The following is a 17,416-nucleotide window of genomic DNA, read 5'->3' as shown; positions in this document are numbered from 1 at the left end:
CTACCTTGTTGGACCCGTTTATCGAGGTGGATACCGCTTAGGGTTGCATTACCTAATTCTTAATGATAGATTAACGTCACTGATTTTGGTTTGAGCAATAACTGTAATAAGGATCGGCCGCCGGCCAAATCATCATGGAATGGGTTAGCCATCGACCATAATCCGGTGGTCTTCGGTCGTCTCGGCCAAGTCTTCTAAGGTCTCGGCCAGGTTCCCCTGGTCTCGGTCAATGGGACTCGGTCTCGCCCATACCGGTACATTTGCCCTCCAGGCTCAAGGGCAGATGTGTTAGATATGTCGGATAAGTCTTTAATAATGGGAGTCGGTCGGCCACCCTTGAACGTGCGGTCGTTTCATTTCTCGAGGTGTGTCTTGACTAGGCGGCGTGACATGACCTCAGATGGCGTGATGTGATGTGCATTGATGAGGGGTTTTTTGGGCGGGGGAATTTGTGGACCGTTAGATCTAAGAGATCCAACGGTTGAGATTGATTCGACGTTTCGAATTCTGAGGCCCATGGGCCCTATAAGTAGGGGTCCACCACAGTGTCGCACTCTTGTGTTTTCTATTTGAACGAACTGATAGCTGAGTGACCTCTCGCCCTTAGCTCTGATAGTTGAGTTGAGTGAACTGTCGTCCACACTTCCTTTCCCAGAAAAAGGTTAGTTATGTCGAGCCGGTCTCGGCCTACATCATCTTCGTCCGGTCGAACATCCTCTCCTTCCGCCCATCCTATGTGTCCTCTCGGTCGTCCGATTTCCCCTATCGGACAGTCTTCCTCTTCTTCTTCTTCTTCTTCTTCTTCTTCTTCTTCTTCTTCTTCTTCTTCTTCTTCTTCTTCTTCTTCTTCTTCTTCTTCTTCTTCTTCTTCTTCTTCTTCTTTCTTCTTCTTCTTCTTCTTCTTCTTCTTTCTTTTCTTCTTCTTCTTCTTTATAGCAGTTGTTTTTATTGTCTAATCTCCTGGAAAACTGGTTTTTGTGAGAGGTTGTACTTGAACGCATGATTGAGAGTCTTCCTTATCTTAAACTTTGGTTTCTTAGTTAGTTCGCATTGTTCTAATTAATTTCTTGGGCGCATGATTCAAGGGAGAGGAGGTAAGCATTCCCATGGAGTATACGCATGGAACAAAGTGGGTATTGATTAAACCAGTAGACGCATGTTTTACTAGTGAGTTTCAGTTGAATTAGATTGACGCATGTTCAATCTGGTTTAGCTCTGTTGGAGGAGTGAGAAAAGATTAATCTTTAGAGAACCTGTGAAGAATTCAATGGTGGAAGAACTTCGGATCAACCGCTTTTTATTTGCTATTTTAATCTCTTTTATATTTTTTTGCACAACTATCTCAAACCCCCTTTTCATCTTTATTGTTATTGCTAACTTTTATTGCTTGCAGATAGATTTTAAACCCTGATCAACTGATTTTACTATTGGATTCATTGGGAGACGACTTGGGGACATTTGTCCACAATTATACTATCATCTCTCTAGTGTTAGACAAGTCTACGCTAGAATCATATTAATTTGACAGCAAAACGACAGCTATCAACCACCGACTCCCAGTCGGTTGGGTTGGCCGAGGGGTCGTCCCAGGTAGAAGTTGTGAGGGAGGATGATCCGACAGTTGCCTGTGACTGGTCGGACTCTCCTCCCTCGGTCATACCTCTTATAGATTTTAGCTGGGTGGATTCCAACGTGATTGAGAAGTCATCCAGCTATAGCACTGTGGAGTGTGTGGCCGAGTTCTTTGTCAAGAACCCAACCTTAAAGTCAGGCGGCCGCTCTAATTATTTCGACGTTGTGCCTTGTGGGCCAACCGAGAGAGTGTGCATGGGGCGACCTGGCGACGGTCCCCCTTTCTTTTATATGTATACTTGCTTCTTTTCTGACCTCCACGTGTCCTTGCCTTTTGACACGTTCACGATGGGCGTTCTTCGGTCGCTCAACGTGGCGCCCACCCAACTTCATCCGAACACCTGGCGTCCCTTCAGGCCTTTCGCCTGTTGTGCGACGTGATGCGCCTTCATCCTTCTCCCTCTTGCTTTCTTTGCTATTATGCCTCTCACCCCGCTAAGAAGGCCTCGTGGCATTCTTTGGTCGGGCGGACGGGTAGTGTGTTGTTCGACCTCTTTGTCGGTTCCTATAAGAGGTTTAAGGAGCGCTTTGTCAAAGTCATCATTCGACCGGAGGCGACGACCATTTTTTTTGACGAGTCTGGTGGATCGAGGTTTCCCCTCTACTAGACTCGCAAGCCTTGCGGCTTTAAAGAATGGCCGAGGCCGACAGAAGGTGCCGATGAGCTGGAAATTCTTTTGCTCATTGACGCCCTCCCGATGAGGCTTCCATGCCGGACGCTGATCGGGGCCTACGCTAAGCCCGGGCGTTGGGCGGCCGTTCGGGGTATGGGTTTTTTATTTTGTGTTTAGTCGGTCGGTCGGTCGTCCTCCATTGCTTCGTTTTTTCTAACTTGTTTGTTTTTTCTCGCAGAAACTATGGTGAACGAGCGACCAAGCCGTTGACGTGCTTGACAAACATCGACAAAAAGCGGCGGAGCACAAGGGTCTCTGCAGCTTGGAGGTGATGCCTCCGGCCGATGAAGTGGCGGCCAAGTTCAAAGGTCCGATCGGCCCTTCCCAGAAGTTCAAGAAGCGGCCGAGGGAGGGTGGTAATATCGCTACTACCAGTCGCTCGCCCGGCTCCATGCCGACACCTCCTCCTCCTCGTCGAGAAGTGGCCGAGGTGGCGCCGCCCTCTCCCCGCTCCCGCCCGGGTTCTTCCAATGCCCTGGCGAGGCCCACGCCCACTCCCTTCGACTTCTTGGGGTGTGGCCATCAGTTAACACGAAGAGTTCGTGTGGCACTCCCCGACGAGAGCCGGGAGTCGCTTCGCGATGTCTCCCCCACGGAACTCCTGAGGAGCGGCCTTGAGCTCATGTGCCGCTCGCTCGTCCTCGTACAGCACGGTCTCCAGGGGCGAGATCGACACGAGGAAGTTGTGTCGCACTTGGAGCATCAGCTCTCGAAGGTCACCCAGTCCTTGAAGCAATCTTTGGCCGCCAATGCTGACCTCTCGGCCAAGATTGCTAAGGAGGCGGCCGAGTGGGAGTTGGCACAAACTGAGGTTGTTGAAGTGAGGCGCCAACTTGAGGCTGAGAAGAGGAGGGCGGCCATTGAGATCGCCCAACTGAAAAAAGTGGCCGAGGAGAGGGGTGAGAAGCTTGCCGCCTCGGCTACTGAGATGGCCGCCCTCCAAGCAGCTAAAGACCAGGCTGAGGCCGAGCTTGATGAGAATTATGAGGAGGCTGAGGAGCTGCTGAAACAATGTTTTGAACGAGCCGTGCGTCAAGCGCATGTGCTATATGGCGGGCCGCTGGCCACTGGTGAGTTTGACCTTGACTGTGAGGTCTACCAGGGTCGATTAATGCCAAGTGTTGAAGTGGCGGCCTTAACTGCTCAAGAGACTGAACAGGCCGGGACCAAGAAGGGGGAGGCCAAGGTTGAGGCTGAGGAGGGTGAGTGTGTTAACATTCAGGATTAGGCTTACCTTTGGCTGGGTTGTGGCTTTTTCCTTCTTTTAGCATCCTCCGAGGCCGGGGCGTGGCCTTTTTACCTTGCTTTTTGATGTATTGCCTTAATATTGATGTATTTATTACCTTCTATTTAAGTATGTCTTTCACTTTTCGTCTTATAATGATTTTGCGCAAAAATTCACAAGTTAACCAGTCGGTCTCCCATTGATTCGGGCGGTCAGCCATAAATTCGAGCAAGTAAAACATGGGCGATCGGCCCTTAATTGCGAACGTTAAATTCGAGCAAGTGAATCATTGGCGATCGACCGTTAATTGGGAACGTTAAATTTGAGCAAGTAAAACATGGGCGATCGGTCGTTAATTGCGAACGTTAAATTCGAACAAGTGAAACATGGGCGATCGACCGTTAATTGGGAACGTTAAATTTGAGTAAGTAAAACATGGGCGATCGGCCGTTAATTGCGAACGTTAAATCGGGCAAATATAATTTGGGCGTTCAACCATAGTTTGCGACAAATATAATTTGGGCGTTCGGCCATAAGTTGCGATTGTTAGATCGAGCAAGCTTGGTGATGTTAATCGAGCAAGTGAGCGGTCAGCCAATACTTGCGATGTTAATCGAGCAAGTTTGGTGGGCGGTCGACCAATACTTGCGATGTTAATCGAGCAAGTGTGGTTGGCGGCCGACCTGCACTTGCGATGTTAATCGAGCAAGTGTGGTTGGCGGCCGGCCGGCACTTGCGATGTTAATCGAGCAAGTGTGGTTGGCGGTCGGCCATTACTTGTTTGGTCTCGGCTGAATATTTCCAACACTTTGATGAAAACGCCTCGTTAAAACCTCCCTGGTCTCGGTCAATGGGACTCGACCTCGCCCATACCTCAAAATATTTATAGGAATTACTCTCCTTGAGCAATGTCCATATGGACAATCTCGAAACTGATTCCAAAGATAAAAGATGTAATCATGCTACAAAAACAAGCTCTGAGAGATTTGAGGATTCAATTGCTCCTCAAGTTTTTGAAATATTAGAAACATGGTGGTTGTTCTCATTTATCTCATTAGACCAATCTAAGATGATGTTTTATAACCTTCACATACCTTGCCTAGCATGCGTCCCATGACTAACATGGCCAACGACTAGATTGTCTAAAGGGTGATGTTCTATCACCTTACCCTTAGGCCTTAATCTTTAACATTCTTAAGATGTTCTTTGGACACACTAGGCCAATAATGTGTTAGAATGGATGGCTTTAAACTAGAGGGGGGGTGAATTGTTTAAAAAGGGTTTTTGCAACCTTTTAAGTCAAGAATGAAATTATCTCAAGAAACAATTGATAAGGAATCCAGTTTGCCAAAACAGCAAGTAAAAACAACAGTACCAGAAAAACAATCGGTTATTTATACCAGGGAACAAAAACAAAACTGAATTAAACGAGATTAAGGATAGAGAGATTGCACACAGATGTTTATACTGGTTCCCTCTAAACCCAGAGCTACATCCAGTCTTCTCAGAAACCACTGAGGAAATCCACTAAGCAACCTCACCTTGATCACTTACACCACAACCAAGAAAGTGACCTTGATCCCCTCAAGACACACACTTCTCTTGGCCAACACACCAACACTAAGATTTCTTATCTTGATCCCCTCAAGAACACACAGCAAATCTCAGCAAACACACAAAAGAAACTTGTTCAACAAAGTACAAGGATTACACTTGTTACAGAAGATAATCTGAAATCAATACAAGTAGAATCCTATTCCACACACTTTGATCAATCACAATCTCTAAGCAATCTCAACTCTTTGAAAAACTCAAAATCTCTATTCAAAAAACTTGTTACTCAAATCTGTTTTTCTAAATTTATTCAAAGATGTTGTTTGTTATCAAATCTTAACAAACTATTAATTGCATTTAAAGGATTGGTCAAAGCATTTAAAGACTGGAGCGTAAGCAGTTAAATCATTTAAAGCTCAGTCAAAGATAAAACAGTTTTTCTGTTATGGTACCAAAACAAACAATCGGTTGTTTCCTCGAATCAATCAGTTGTTTTGGTTTTAACAGCTTAACCATTTGAAAAACAGTTTTCAATCTTTTCTAAAAACATCTAAGTATAAACAATCGGTTGTTTCAACAAAACAATCGGTTGTTTCTAACTTAGTTTGAAAAACATTTTTCTTTCAAAAAGATTGAGAATGCCTATGCTTTGGATTCAATCAAGAGGTGGATTACAATACACAATCTACCCCACATCCTAACTAAAACAGCTCAGCAATAGCAAGCACAATCAAGGCTTCAACATCCTTCAAAGGGTCTGGATTCTTCAAAGCTTGAACACCATTTGGTTCAACAATCTCCCCCTGTTTGATGAAGACAAATCCCTGATGCTTGTGTTGTACCTAATTGAATCTGAAGCAGTTATTGCAAGATATAATTTTAAGCAAAACATAGAACTTCTGATATTTGGTTAGCACAGAAACAAATACAGAAATTCAAAGCATAATATCAGGATAAACATCATTCAAAATATAGCAAACTGTTTTGCAGAAAAACATAAAAACTGAAATCAAACACAGCATATAAATCTCCCCCTATTTGTCTTCACAAATAGACAAAAAGAAGAGATAAAACAAGAGATAATTGTTTTGATTACATCATAATTAAAACAGCAATAGCAGAAGGAAAGAAAATTGAAAAACTGATATAACCCCCAAAAACAATCGGTTGTTTCGAAGAAAAAATCGGTTTTTTCTTCATTCATCATCATCAACAAACTGAAGATCAAAGATTTGGTTATGGACAGCTTCAATTTGTTCATCTAGAGTCATGAAGCGTGCATCCATGCTGTCAAACCTGTTGTCAATCCTCTGGAAATTACTGACACAGAGATCATGGAGATTTCTTTGATTCTCCGCAAAGCTATCAAACCTATTTACCATGAGTCTCTCAAAAGGTGACATGGTTTGCATCCTTTCTTCTTGATTTCCAACACCAACACTTGGTCCAGCATCTTGATAATTTTCAGGTGGATCTTCATGTTGAGCATCCATATCAGCAGGTTCATCTTGTTCAAGATCAGCAGCAGCACTAGATGAGGCACCAAGGTCACCATCTTTGCTAATCCATTTGCCACCTACTTTGGTAAAACCCATTTTGTTGAGTGATCCATTGTTCAACTCTTGAGTTGACTTGACCAACTCAGATGTTTCATCTTCAAGGTTCACTTCTTAAATTGATTTCTTCACAGTGCTGTCAGACTCAAAACAATCGGTTGTTTTTCTGCAGCAGTTAAAACTGATTTTGAATTTTAACCATGAGCAGAAAAAGTTCAAAGCAAATGACATTGAGCATTTTAAAGAAGATTTTTAACCATGAGAAAGAACTTTAAAACAGAAATTAAGAACAAAGAAAGGAAAATCGTATCCTTATGTTATTTCTTCAATGAGCCATGTGCTTTATGATCAAGAAGCCTCTTTTCACTATTGAGGACCTTTGGACAGATGCAGAGCATTGATTCAGCTTCAATGATGGTCTTTTTCTTCCAAGAACTTGATCACATGACTTAGTCCTTCATAATTCTTTAGAATTCCTGCACAAACATGAGTTCAAGCAACAAGATTTGGTCCCTTCACAAATGTGGGTCCAATAGATTTCTTTTTCTCATTTGGAACCTCACACCCTTTAGGAATCCATTTCATGTAGCCTCTACGAACAGAGAATTTTCTTATTTTGCATAATCTAACCGAATGGCCCTTTTTCATGCAATAAAAGCATGTAACAACCGGTTGTTTCGATTTAACAATCGGTTGTTTCACTGGCTTTCTTGAAATTATTTTTGAAAACTTATCTTGTTGATTCTGTGGATTGAAACCTAAACCAGCCTTTCCAAAAACACAGCTTTGAGATGCCAAGACATTCACAAAGTTAGATTTCCCTTTTGAAAGCTTGTCCACAGTGTCAACTAGATAATGAACCTTTTTCTCAAGCTTTTCACAATTTTCGCAAATGAGAGTGTCACCCTTGCAAGAAGAATTTTTGAAATGATTTTCCAGATTTTTGAAATCATTTTTATATTTTTCAATCTCATCTTCAAGTGATTTCACTCTCTTTTCCAGTCAGCTGTTAAGTTCTTTCAATCAGTTGTTTGAAAGAACCAATCGATTAGCTTCATCATGAGTTTTTTGAAAAGCTTCAAGCCATTCACTATAATTTTGTTCATTTAAAGAAGCACATGAACTAACCTCACTTGAGCTGCAAGATTCACCATCATCTTCAGCAATCAAGCAGATGTTTGCTTTCTCATCTTCACTTGATGAAGAACTTGATGATGATACCTCATTTTCATCCCAAGCTATGTAGGCTCTCTTTGTGTTGCCTTTCTTTTCCTTGTAGCTAGGCTTTTTCTCCTTGCTCTTGTTTGGACAATCTGCCTTTATATGACCTTGCTCACCACAACCAAAACAAGTAAGTTATTGGAATTAAAATCATTGGATTTCTTATTTCCATACCTATCTTTGTTGTTGTCCTTGTTGCGGTTTCTCTTCAAGAATTTGTTGAACTTTCTTAACAACAAGCTAAGGTTTTCCTCATCACTGGATTCTTGTTTTCCTTTGTGCTTGGAAGCTTTTAAGGCTATGCTCCTTATGTGCTTGTCTTCGCTTTCTTGAACATTGAGTCTATTCATCTCTAACTCATGTTCCCTAAGCTTACCAAACAAAGAAGCCATACTTAATGATGTTAGATCTTTGGATTCAGAAATAGCAGTTACCTTTAGTTGCCATGCTCTATCAAGACATTTCAAGATCTTGATGTTCAGCTCTTCCTTTTTTATGGAAACCGTCCAGCCTCAAAACTTTCGGCCAAGAAGATAGACGAAGATCGAGCTTTAATGAAGAGTTTGTAAAGTCTTTTTCTTCTTCTTAGCCTTGTAAAAATTGTATAGAGTAGTTAGGAAGTTTTGGGCCTTGTATTTTGGGCCAAAGTAGAGAAAGATGTAAATAGAAAACAAAGTAATGTGTAAAATAGTAAAAGAGGGGTCCAAATAGAAATGTAGGCAAGGAAGACATGAGTCTCCACATGTCTTCTTCTTAATGGAGAGGATTTGCACCAATAAGGTGGTGACACTTGTCACACTCTCATTTGAGAGTTTTTGAGAGACTTTATCCTATAAATAGGAGTCTCTTATACATGTATTTCTTTAACTTGGAATTAGTAATGAAATGTTGCCTAATTTTGGCCATTCTACTTGTTCTTAAGTTCTCCCTAGGTTAGTCTCCTTCAAGACTTAGCCTAGACTCTTTCCTAGTGAGTTGGCCTCACCTCTCACTCTTACAAATTCCTACTCCACTTCAATCCATGGAAACTCCTCTTGAGTTTCTTTAATGCTTCCGCTCATCATATCTCCTTCATCATTCATCCAAAGAAGAAATTACAAAGATCATTACTAGAAGAAGATCGTTTTTCCATCATTTGGTATCAGAGCTATGGTTGTAAGATCTTCTTCTATTTTTTTCTAAATTCCGTGTTGTTCATAATGTTCTTGATTGTCTTGAATGTTTACCGATTGATTTTGTGTTTTTTTGTCTTTTTGTTCGGTTCAAATTAATTGTTCTTACTTGAACCTTCATGTATGTGCTTTTAGGTGTTCTTGTGTTCATGTTCATGTGTACTTTTGAATTTTTTGAGTTTTCTTCAAATTTGTTCGGTGAAATTTTCATATAATTGAGTCATTTTGATTTTATAATCATATATGTTTTGTCTAGAGTCATGTTTAGTCAAAATTTGTCATAAACTCCATTAGTTGAACTTTTTGAAGTTTTTTTTTCAAATTTCTTCATAGATTAGAGCTCTTGAGTGCTTTTGATTTTCATTTTTGAGTTCATAAATTGCTACTAGATCATTAGCAATTTTCTTTGAGTTAGGTTTCCATTATTACTCTCTCAAAATTCATTTTCGAAAATTCTCGAAAAATTTTCCGAAAATTGTTCGTGGTTCTAAAAGAAATTTCCAGGTGTGAAGAAGAGTTTGGACTTGTTTGTGAGATCTCATTGGATCTGTGGTGCGAATAGCAGTTCCGAATCCGTTTGTATTGTCAAAATTTCACGAAAATCTGTTGCACGTTCACGTTCATATGCGTTTTCAATCCGTTCATCTTGTTCTTCATTCTTGATGTGATTTTGAAAACGTGTGAGCTGAGTTTGGTGCGAAGGTGAGAAACATAAGTTTGACGAAGAATTTGTTCGGTGTGAAATCTAATTGAAGCGGTGTGGTGTTGGAGGAATCACGAACGGAGGTGTTTTGCGATTTTTGGCAAACGAAATTGGTGTAAGGAGGTTTTGCGGCTTCCGGCGAACATAATCAGTGGACAGAGGTTTTTGCGGTTTCCAGTGACCTAAATCAGCGAGGAGTTGTGTTTTCCGGCGACCTAAATCGTTGAAACTGTGAGTTTCCGGTGCGTTTTCATCTACATTCTTCATTCTCTGGAACGATTTTTAAATCAAGTGATTGGAGAACACTGAATGAGATATTGCGGTAAGGAGATTTGAACCGCCGAAATCATAATTTGCTTGAGATTTGGTGCGTTGCTGGAAGAATCAGTAACAGAGGAGTTTCAGTTTTCCGGCGAAACCGGTTAACGGAGAAGACGATCGATTTGAAGCGATTTGCTGGAGAATTTGAGATTCAGCGAGCACTAACCAAAAAGGAACTGTAGTGTTTCGTATGAATTGATTCATTGCAGCCAAGGTGTTTGTTCAATAAGCATGAATTAGAATTGTGTGAGTTGAAGGTGTAGCGAAGTCCAGTGGCATTCAGTTTCTGTGAATTGAAGAGGTGCGTTCAATTACATTTACGTGCAATTTTAATTACAATTTTTCTGTTCTGTTAATCTTCGAAATAAGAGAAGTTGAGTAGTGGAGTGGTTGATCTGAGACGGTGTAATTTTGATTCAGTGTAGTTTGTGTTGAGTAGTTGGAATAGGCATTCCATCAAACACTTGGTGTTCTATACTGGATTGAAGGATTTCCTGTGGTGATTCAATTGGACCAACAACTAATTCAACATAAACAAGTTATTGGCAATTGATTTAACAGTGTAGTAATTGTTTTGATGTAGATTTGGGTGCAGAAGTTTTATGGTTTGGCTATTTTGGTACAAAATCCTGCACATAATTGGTGTATATTGTTGAATAGTTCGCAGCTGCACAATTTTAATCTTTTGATTAGTGTAATTTGGTGGTATAATTTTGTGCATTGAAACTGTTTATGAATTGATCACGATGTTGTGATGTAGTATGATGACTTGAATTGTTTGCATCATTTGGTTCATAATTGGTGTTTACGATGCAATGCTTAATTGAGTAAAATTCCGGTGCATAATTGGTTGGTGTATTGATCCAGAGATTTAATTAAAATTGCCTCATTGAATGCAAGAAAAGTGAGATAGAGAAAGCAAAGTGCGTAAACTAAATTGGTTCAATTTTGTTGAAGCAAGAATTTTACTGGTGCAAGTCTTGATGCAGAATTTTCCGGTTTAGCTTGTGAAATTGGCAAAGTGAAGCTGTTGGTGAATTTTGAAATTGTAATTGAGAAACGTAGGTCTTCATACTAGCTGTTCTGATTCAGATTTGATTGCTTGAAATTGTTGATCATTTTGGTGCAGATTTTAATTAAATAAAAAAAAAAAATGTCTACATTTGAATTCAATTTGTGAATTACAAATTGATTGAAGCTGATGCAGTGAATTGTGGGGTCCGTAAATTTGAAGAATTTGATGAGAAATGGTGTGCCGAAGGTGCAGGTGAATCAAGTACTAGCAAGGTGTGCAATTAATTGAAGAAATTAAAGTAGAATCAGTGAAAGCAAATTGGAATTTGTTGAATAATGAGGGAGCGTAAATTTTGGTGAGAAATTTGGCAATTGGAGTTCCTTAGCGCGGGACCCGCGAGAATTGAGTTCTTTGGACCAAGCTACATTGGGCAGCAACATTTTGGATTTCATGGTCTACTAAGAATTTTCATCATTCTTTGTTTTTCTTTTTTTAATCCAATTCTAGTGCCAATCTTTAGGTGCTTCTTTTGAGTGCTTACTTTCTTGAAAACCTTTAATTTCTTGCTTGTCTTGATTTTATGGATAATCTTTGTGTTTGTCATCTCTCATCTCCTTTGAGTTTCACTCTTCAAATTGAGCTTTTATTGCTTTTATTATTGACCTCTTGAAGTGGAATATACCTTGAATTTGTTCTTTGTGAGAATTGAGCTAACTTCTAGGTAGCATCCTAAGAGAAGGCAAAGGACTTTGCAAGGGGTACTCACCTTTGGAGGACAAACAAGTAAAGGCTTGGAGAGAAACACTTGTGAGAAAAGAGAAGAGAACTTTGAAGATTATTTTTTAAAAAATTTTGTGTGATTTCAATAGTTTTGTAATTTGGCCATTATCTTTACTTTAGGTGTCTTGGAAGAGCCTTTGGTGTTCTTCCATCTCCTACAAGTTTTCTTTAATTTTCTTATTAGATACACGCTTTAGACGGTGAGTGTGTCTTGAAGGTTCACAAGTGCCTACAAGCCTCACCATTAGGAGTCGTCTAGTTTAAATTTTTGCAATTTAAATTCTTAGATTTTAAAAGCTTTCTTTTAGTTTCTTTCTTTAGAAAACTCTTTGTTTGTGTTGAAGAAGTTTTCATTGGAAGGAGATTTGTGAAGTGCATTGGGATAAGTTCTGGCTAGGAAAGACTTGGTACTTAAGAGTGTCCATTGTGACCCACCTCTCTTTCCTGGGAATTTACCTTGTGTGCTAAACTCACTTTCCTTCTTGTGAAAAATCTTTTAAATACAAAGCTTAATATGTCTATGAATACTTCTTGTCATAGTAGAAAGATTTATAATCCTCATTATAATAAAAAGGAAGGGATGTGTTTTGAGCCTAGAAGTTTATATTATTCTACTGAGTCTGAAGTATACATTCCTTACTTTGATGGAAATAAAAATGTTGAAGCATATTTAGAATGGGAAACAAAAGTTGATCAAAATCTTTGAAAAACATCAATTGGATGAATTTAGAAAATTTTCCATGGCTACTCTAAGTTTTCAAGAATATGCTAGGTCTTGGTGGATACAAAGGGAAGCCGATGTTAGAATTGGTAGAAAATCAGAAATATTGAATTGGGATGAATTGAAGATGTGTATGAGAAGAAAGTTTGTTCCACCTTCATATGTGAAAAAGAAAAAGCTTAGAGAAGAAATGAAAGAGCTTGTAGAAAAAGGAAGAAATTTTATATACAGAGAAAAAGAATATGTTAGAAGAGAAAAGGAGTTTAGAGAAAAATTCCAAGCTCTTGTCAGAAAGAAAGAAGAGAATGAGAAAAAGGAAAGTACAAAAAACTCTTTTTTTCGAGTTGAATCAGATATCGATAACATTTTATCTTCTCTAGAAAACCCTTGTGAGGATGTGCTTGAAGAAAAATCTATGTTTGGAGCTGAACCAAATATAGATATAAATATTTCCTCCACAGAAAATACAGAAGAATGTTTGATTGAAAAGGAAGAAGAGGAGGAAACCCACAAAGAAGAAGAGTCTTTTATGACACCCCCTGAAAGCATGGTTGAGAAAGAATCCTTAAAGGGGGATTGCAATACTTTGAACTCTTCTTTTCAATTATATAATGCTCATTCTTCTTCACAAAAATATCAAAAACAACACTTTGTGATGTTGTTGCCTAGCTTGGGCAATAAACAACACAATGTGAACAAAATATTTTTTGAAATGGGCCTTATGTTTTTCTTTAAAAAGAATTTTAAAGAAAAGGGGACTTATTTTTGTTTAGTTTTCTTTTCTTTTAATTTTCTTCTAAAAAGGAAATTTATCTCATGTTTGTTTGATGTTTATTGCAGATTGACATTTGACCCAGGAGGAAACCATCAAATAAACAGAGGTTGCTGTCATTGAGCATCATTCAGATCTGAGGACAGATCCTTTTCAAGAGGGAGGGGATGATGGAAACCGTCCAGCCTCAAAACTTTCGGCCAAGAAGATAGACGAAGATCGAGCTTTAATGAAGAGTTTGTAAAGTCTTTTTCTTCTTCTTAGCCTTGTAAAAATTGTATAGAGTAGTTAGGAAGTTTTGGGCCTTGTATTTTGGGCCAAAGTAGAGAAAGATGTAAATAGAAAACAAAGTAATGTGTAAAATAGTAAAAGAGGGGTCAAATAGAAATGTAGGCAAGGAAGACATGAGTCTCCACATGTCTTCTTCTTAATGGAGAGGATTTGCACCAATAAGGTGGTGACACTTGTCACACTCTCATTTGAGAGTTTTTGAGAGACTTTATCCTATAAATAGGAGTCTCTTATACATGTATTTCTTTAACTTGGAATTAGTAATGAAATGTTGCCTAATTTTGGCCATTCTACTTGTTCTTAAGTTCTCCCTAGGTTAGTCTCCTTCAAGACTTAGCCTAGACTCTTTCCTAGTGAGTTGGCCTCACCTCTCACTCTTACAAATTCCTACTCCACTTCAATCCATGGAAACTCCTCTTGAGTTTCTTTAATGCCTCCGCTCATCATATCTCCTTCATCATTCATCCAAAGAAGAAATTACAAAGATCATTACTAGAAGAAGATCGTTTTTCCATCACTTTTCAAAGGTCTTGTCAAGGCTCATGAGATGATTGATGATGTGAGTGAATCTTTTTTGCACCTCAGCAATTGTTTCACCTTTAAGCATTCTAAACATCTCATACTCTTGGATTAGAGTATGCTTCCTAGCTCTCTTTACCACATTTGTACCTTCATGAGTGACTTCCAAGGTGTCCCACATTTCTTTTGATGATTTGCATTGAGAGACCCTGAAAAACTCATCAGAATTTAAAGCAGAGGTTATTATATTTTTGGCAATGCAATCGAATTTGGCCTTCTTGCTTTCTGAATCAGTCCATTGAGACCAAGGCTTTTCAATGACAAATCCATCTTTTTCAAACTTTGGGACAAAAGGACCATTTTCAATTGCATCCCAAATTCCTTTGTCAAGAGATTCCATAAATATTTTCATTCTTACTTTCCAAAACTGGTAGTTCAAACCACAAAACAGAGGTGGTCTATTGATTGAAGCACCTTCCCCAAAAGGTAGTCTATCACCCATTTTAAAAACAGTTTTGGGATCAACTTGAATAACTTTCAAGAACCAAGCTCTTGATGCCAATTGTTAGAATGGATGGCTTTAAACTAGAGGGGGTGAATTGTTTAAAGAGGGTTTTCGCAAACTTTTAAGTCAAGAATGAAATTATTTCAAGAAACAATTGATAAGGAATCCAGTTTGCCAAAACAGCAAGTAAAAACAACAATACCAGAAAAACAACCGGTTGTTTCGCAGAAACAATCGGTTGTTTATACCAGCAAACAAAAACAAAACTGAATTAAACGAGATTAATGATAGAGAGATTGCACATAGATGTTTATACTGGTTCACTCTGAACCCAGAGCTACATCCAGTCTTCTCAGAAACCACTGAGGAAATCCACTAAGCAACCACACCTTGATCACTTACACCACAACCAAGAAAGTGACCTTGATCCCCTCAAGACACACACTTCTCTTGGCCAACACACCAACACTAAGATTTCTTATCTTGATCCCCTCAAGAACACACAACAAATCTCAGCAAACACACAAAAGAAACTTGTTCAACAGAGTACAAGGATTACACTTGTTACAGAAGATAATCTGAAATCAATACAAGCAGAATCCTATTCCACACACTTTGATCAATCACAATCTCTAAGCAATCTCAACTCTTTGAAAAACTCAAAATCTCTATTAAAAAAACTTGTTACTCAAATCTGTTTTTCTAAATTTATTCAAAGATGTTGTTTGTTATCAAATCTTAACAAACTATTAATTGCATTTAAAGGATTGGTCAAAGCATTTAAAGACTGGAGCGTAAGCAGTTAAATCATTTAAAACTCAGTCAAAGATAAAACAGTTTTTCTGTTATGGTACCAAACCAAACAATCGGTTGTTTCCTCGAATCAATCGTTTGTTTTGGTTTTAACAGCTTAACCATTTGAAAAACAATTTTCAATCTTTTCTAAAAACATCTAAGTATAAACAATCGGTTGTTTTGACAAAACAATCGGTTGTTTTGACAAAACAATCGGTTGTTTCGAACTTAGTTTGAAAAACATTTTTCTTTCAAAAAGATTGAGAATGCCTATGCTTTGGATTCAATCAAGAGGTGGATTACAATACACAATCTACCCCAGATCCTAACTAAAACAGCTCAGCAACAGCAAGCACAGCCAAGGCTTCAACATCCTTCAAAGGGTTCGGATTCTTCAAAGCTTGAACACCACTTGGTTTAACATAATGAACATTGTTTGAAGTTTGAGCCAATACAAAGAGTAGTATATAAATTTTAATAAAAAGATACGGAATATTAAAGTTATAAACTTAGTCATAAATCTTATAATAGAGATGTTGGCCAACACATGCATAATTTCGTTGATTATGTTCTTCAAAGTTGAAAAAATGAAGAACATTGGTAAATTATACGTGTTTGTGCTACCCAACACGCTCACACTACATATTTCATGGTATTGTTTTCCTCATCAACCAATTGCTTTTATCTATCCAAGATCTCACATTGATTATAAATAAGGTTAATTGACAATTCTCACCTCACAAAATTAATTTTGTATAGATAACTTAAGTTTAAAATAGTCTTTTAATGTGATATCAGAATCTAACCTAACAAGATTTGTTGAAGTTATTATGTTATCCATTATTAAATTGCTATCAATTTATCTACAATTATCGGTCTTATTTTTGGATGACTCATAAATATTTAATCCTATATACAAAATATTAATGTATTAATCTAAAAATATGTTGAAAATCTAATATCAACTAAAAATAAAATTAATTTATAATATATAAATAAAAGAATTAGGGGTGTAGAAAGTTTCCTTTTCTTAATTGAGTGGGGGCGCTGAGAGGGTTTGGGACTACTGGATAAGGTGGCGCTGACGCATAGGTTGGTGGGCAGTGGGAAGTAACATTTTAAATTACCAAAATAAATAAATTACTTAAGAAAAGTCTTTCTTTCTTTTCTTTCATCGACTTTATCCATTCACCTACTATTTTTATCAATTGCGTAATGATTATAAATATTGCTTCCTCTATTTCTATTTCTATATATTTTTTATTTTATATAATAAACGTTTGAAGAAATTTTGTTTCTTTTTATGTTATTTTAAAATTTAAAGATAATATAATTTCTTTTAATTACACTTTTACCTTTTTTATCTATACATTAAAAATTGTATAACTATATTAAAATAATAACACATAAGAGTAGATAAAACGCATAACACGAGAAGTGCATTATTGCATTATGGTACAAGTCAACTTAACCAAATTATTATTTTTTAAATAATTATCATTTTTTTCATATAACTCGATTTATTTAAATATTAATTTAGTTTCAGTTCAAATATTTTTATGTAACTCTTTAGAAGACCCCAAAATAAAAAAAAAACATTTACTTATTTAAATGTAAAACAATTCTCGCCACTTACAATATACATTCTTTTTATCTTTTTTATGTATCCAGAAAAGCACTAAGTAGTAACTACATTTTTTTTTTCAGAAGGAGACATCTTTTTGTAAAGACATCCGTGTTCAATCATATAAAAAGTTTTTTTTTTCTTACCAATGACTTATCTGGACAAAACTCTGTATTTTTTATTTTTTTAGTAATTAATTATTTTATTATTAATGTGGTAAAAAAACCTATTAAACAAGTGAATTAACTAAAGTGTTATTATTAGGGTTGTTTAACCAAATTAATACCACAAGAAAATAATTTAATAATAATTAATTTAGAGAAAAAAATAGTTACT

At 37.7% G+C, this 17,416-nt stretch overlaps 1 long non-coding RNA gene across 2 annotated transcripts; it reads left to right on the top strand.

Moving 5' to 3' along the window:
* The first annotated feature begins 8,363 nt into the window (after positions 1–8,363).
* Positions 8,364–13,925, top strand: LOC137810602 (uncharacterized). Of its 2 annotated transcripts, none has more exons than XR_011080935.1 (2): positions 8,364–10,359; positions 10,484–13,925. It is a non-coding gene; the product is annotated as an uncharacterized lncRNA (long non-coding RNA). The 2 variants fall into 2 exon arrangements; XR_011080934.1 differs by having other exon boundaries at positions 10,479–13,925.
* Positions 13,926–17,416: the final 3,491 nt, after the last annotated feature.

This window comes from Phaseolus vulgaris, chromosome 2, assembly GCF_000499845.2.
Source record: "Phaseolus vulgaris cultivar G19833 chromosome 2, P. vulgaris v2.0, whole genome shotgun sequence".
NCBI classification, from domain to species: domain Eukaryota; kingdom Viridiplantae; phylum Streptophyta; class Magnoliopsida; order Fabales; family Fabaceae; genus Phaseolus; species Phaseolus vulgaris.
The sequence above is the reverse complement of the archived record's forward strand: the minus strand, read 5'-3'. Positions and strand labels throughout refer to the sequence as shown.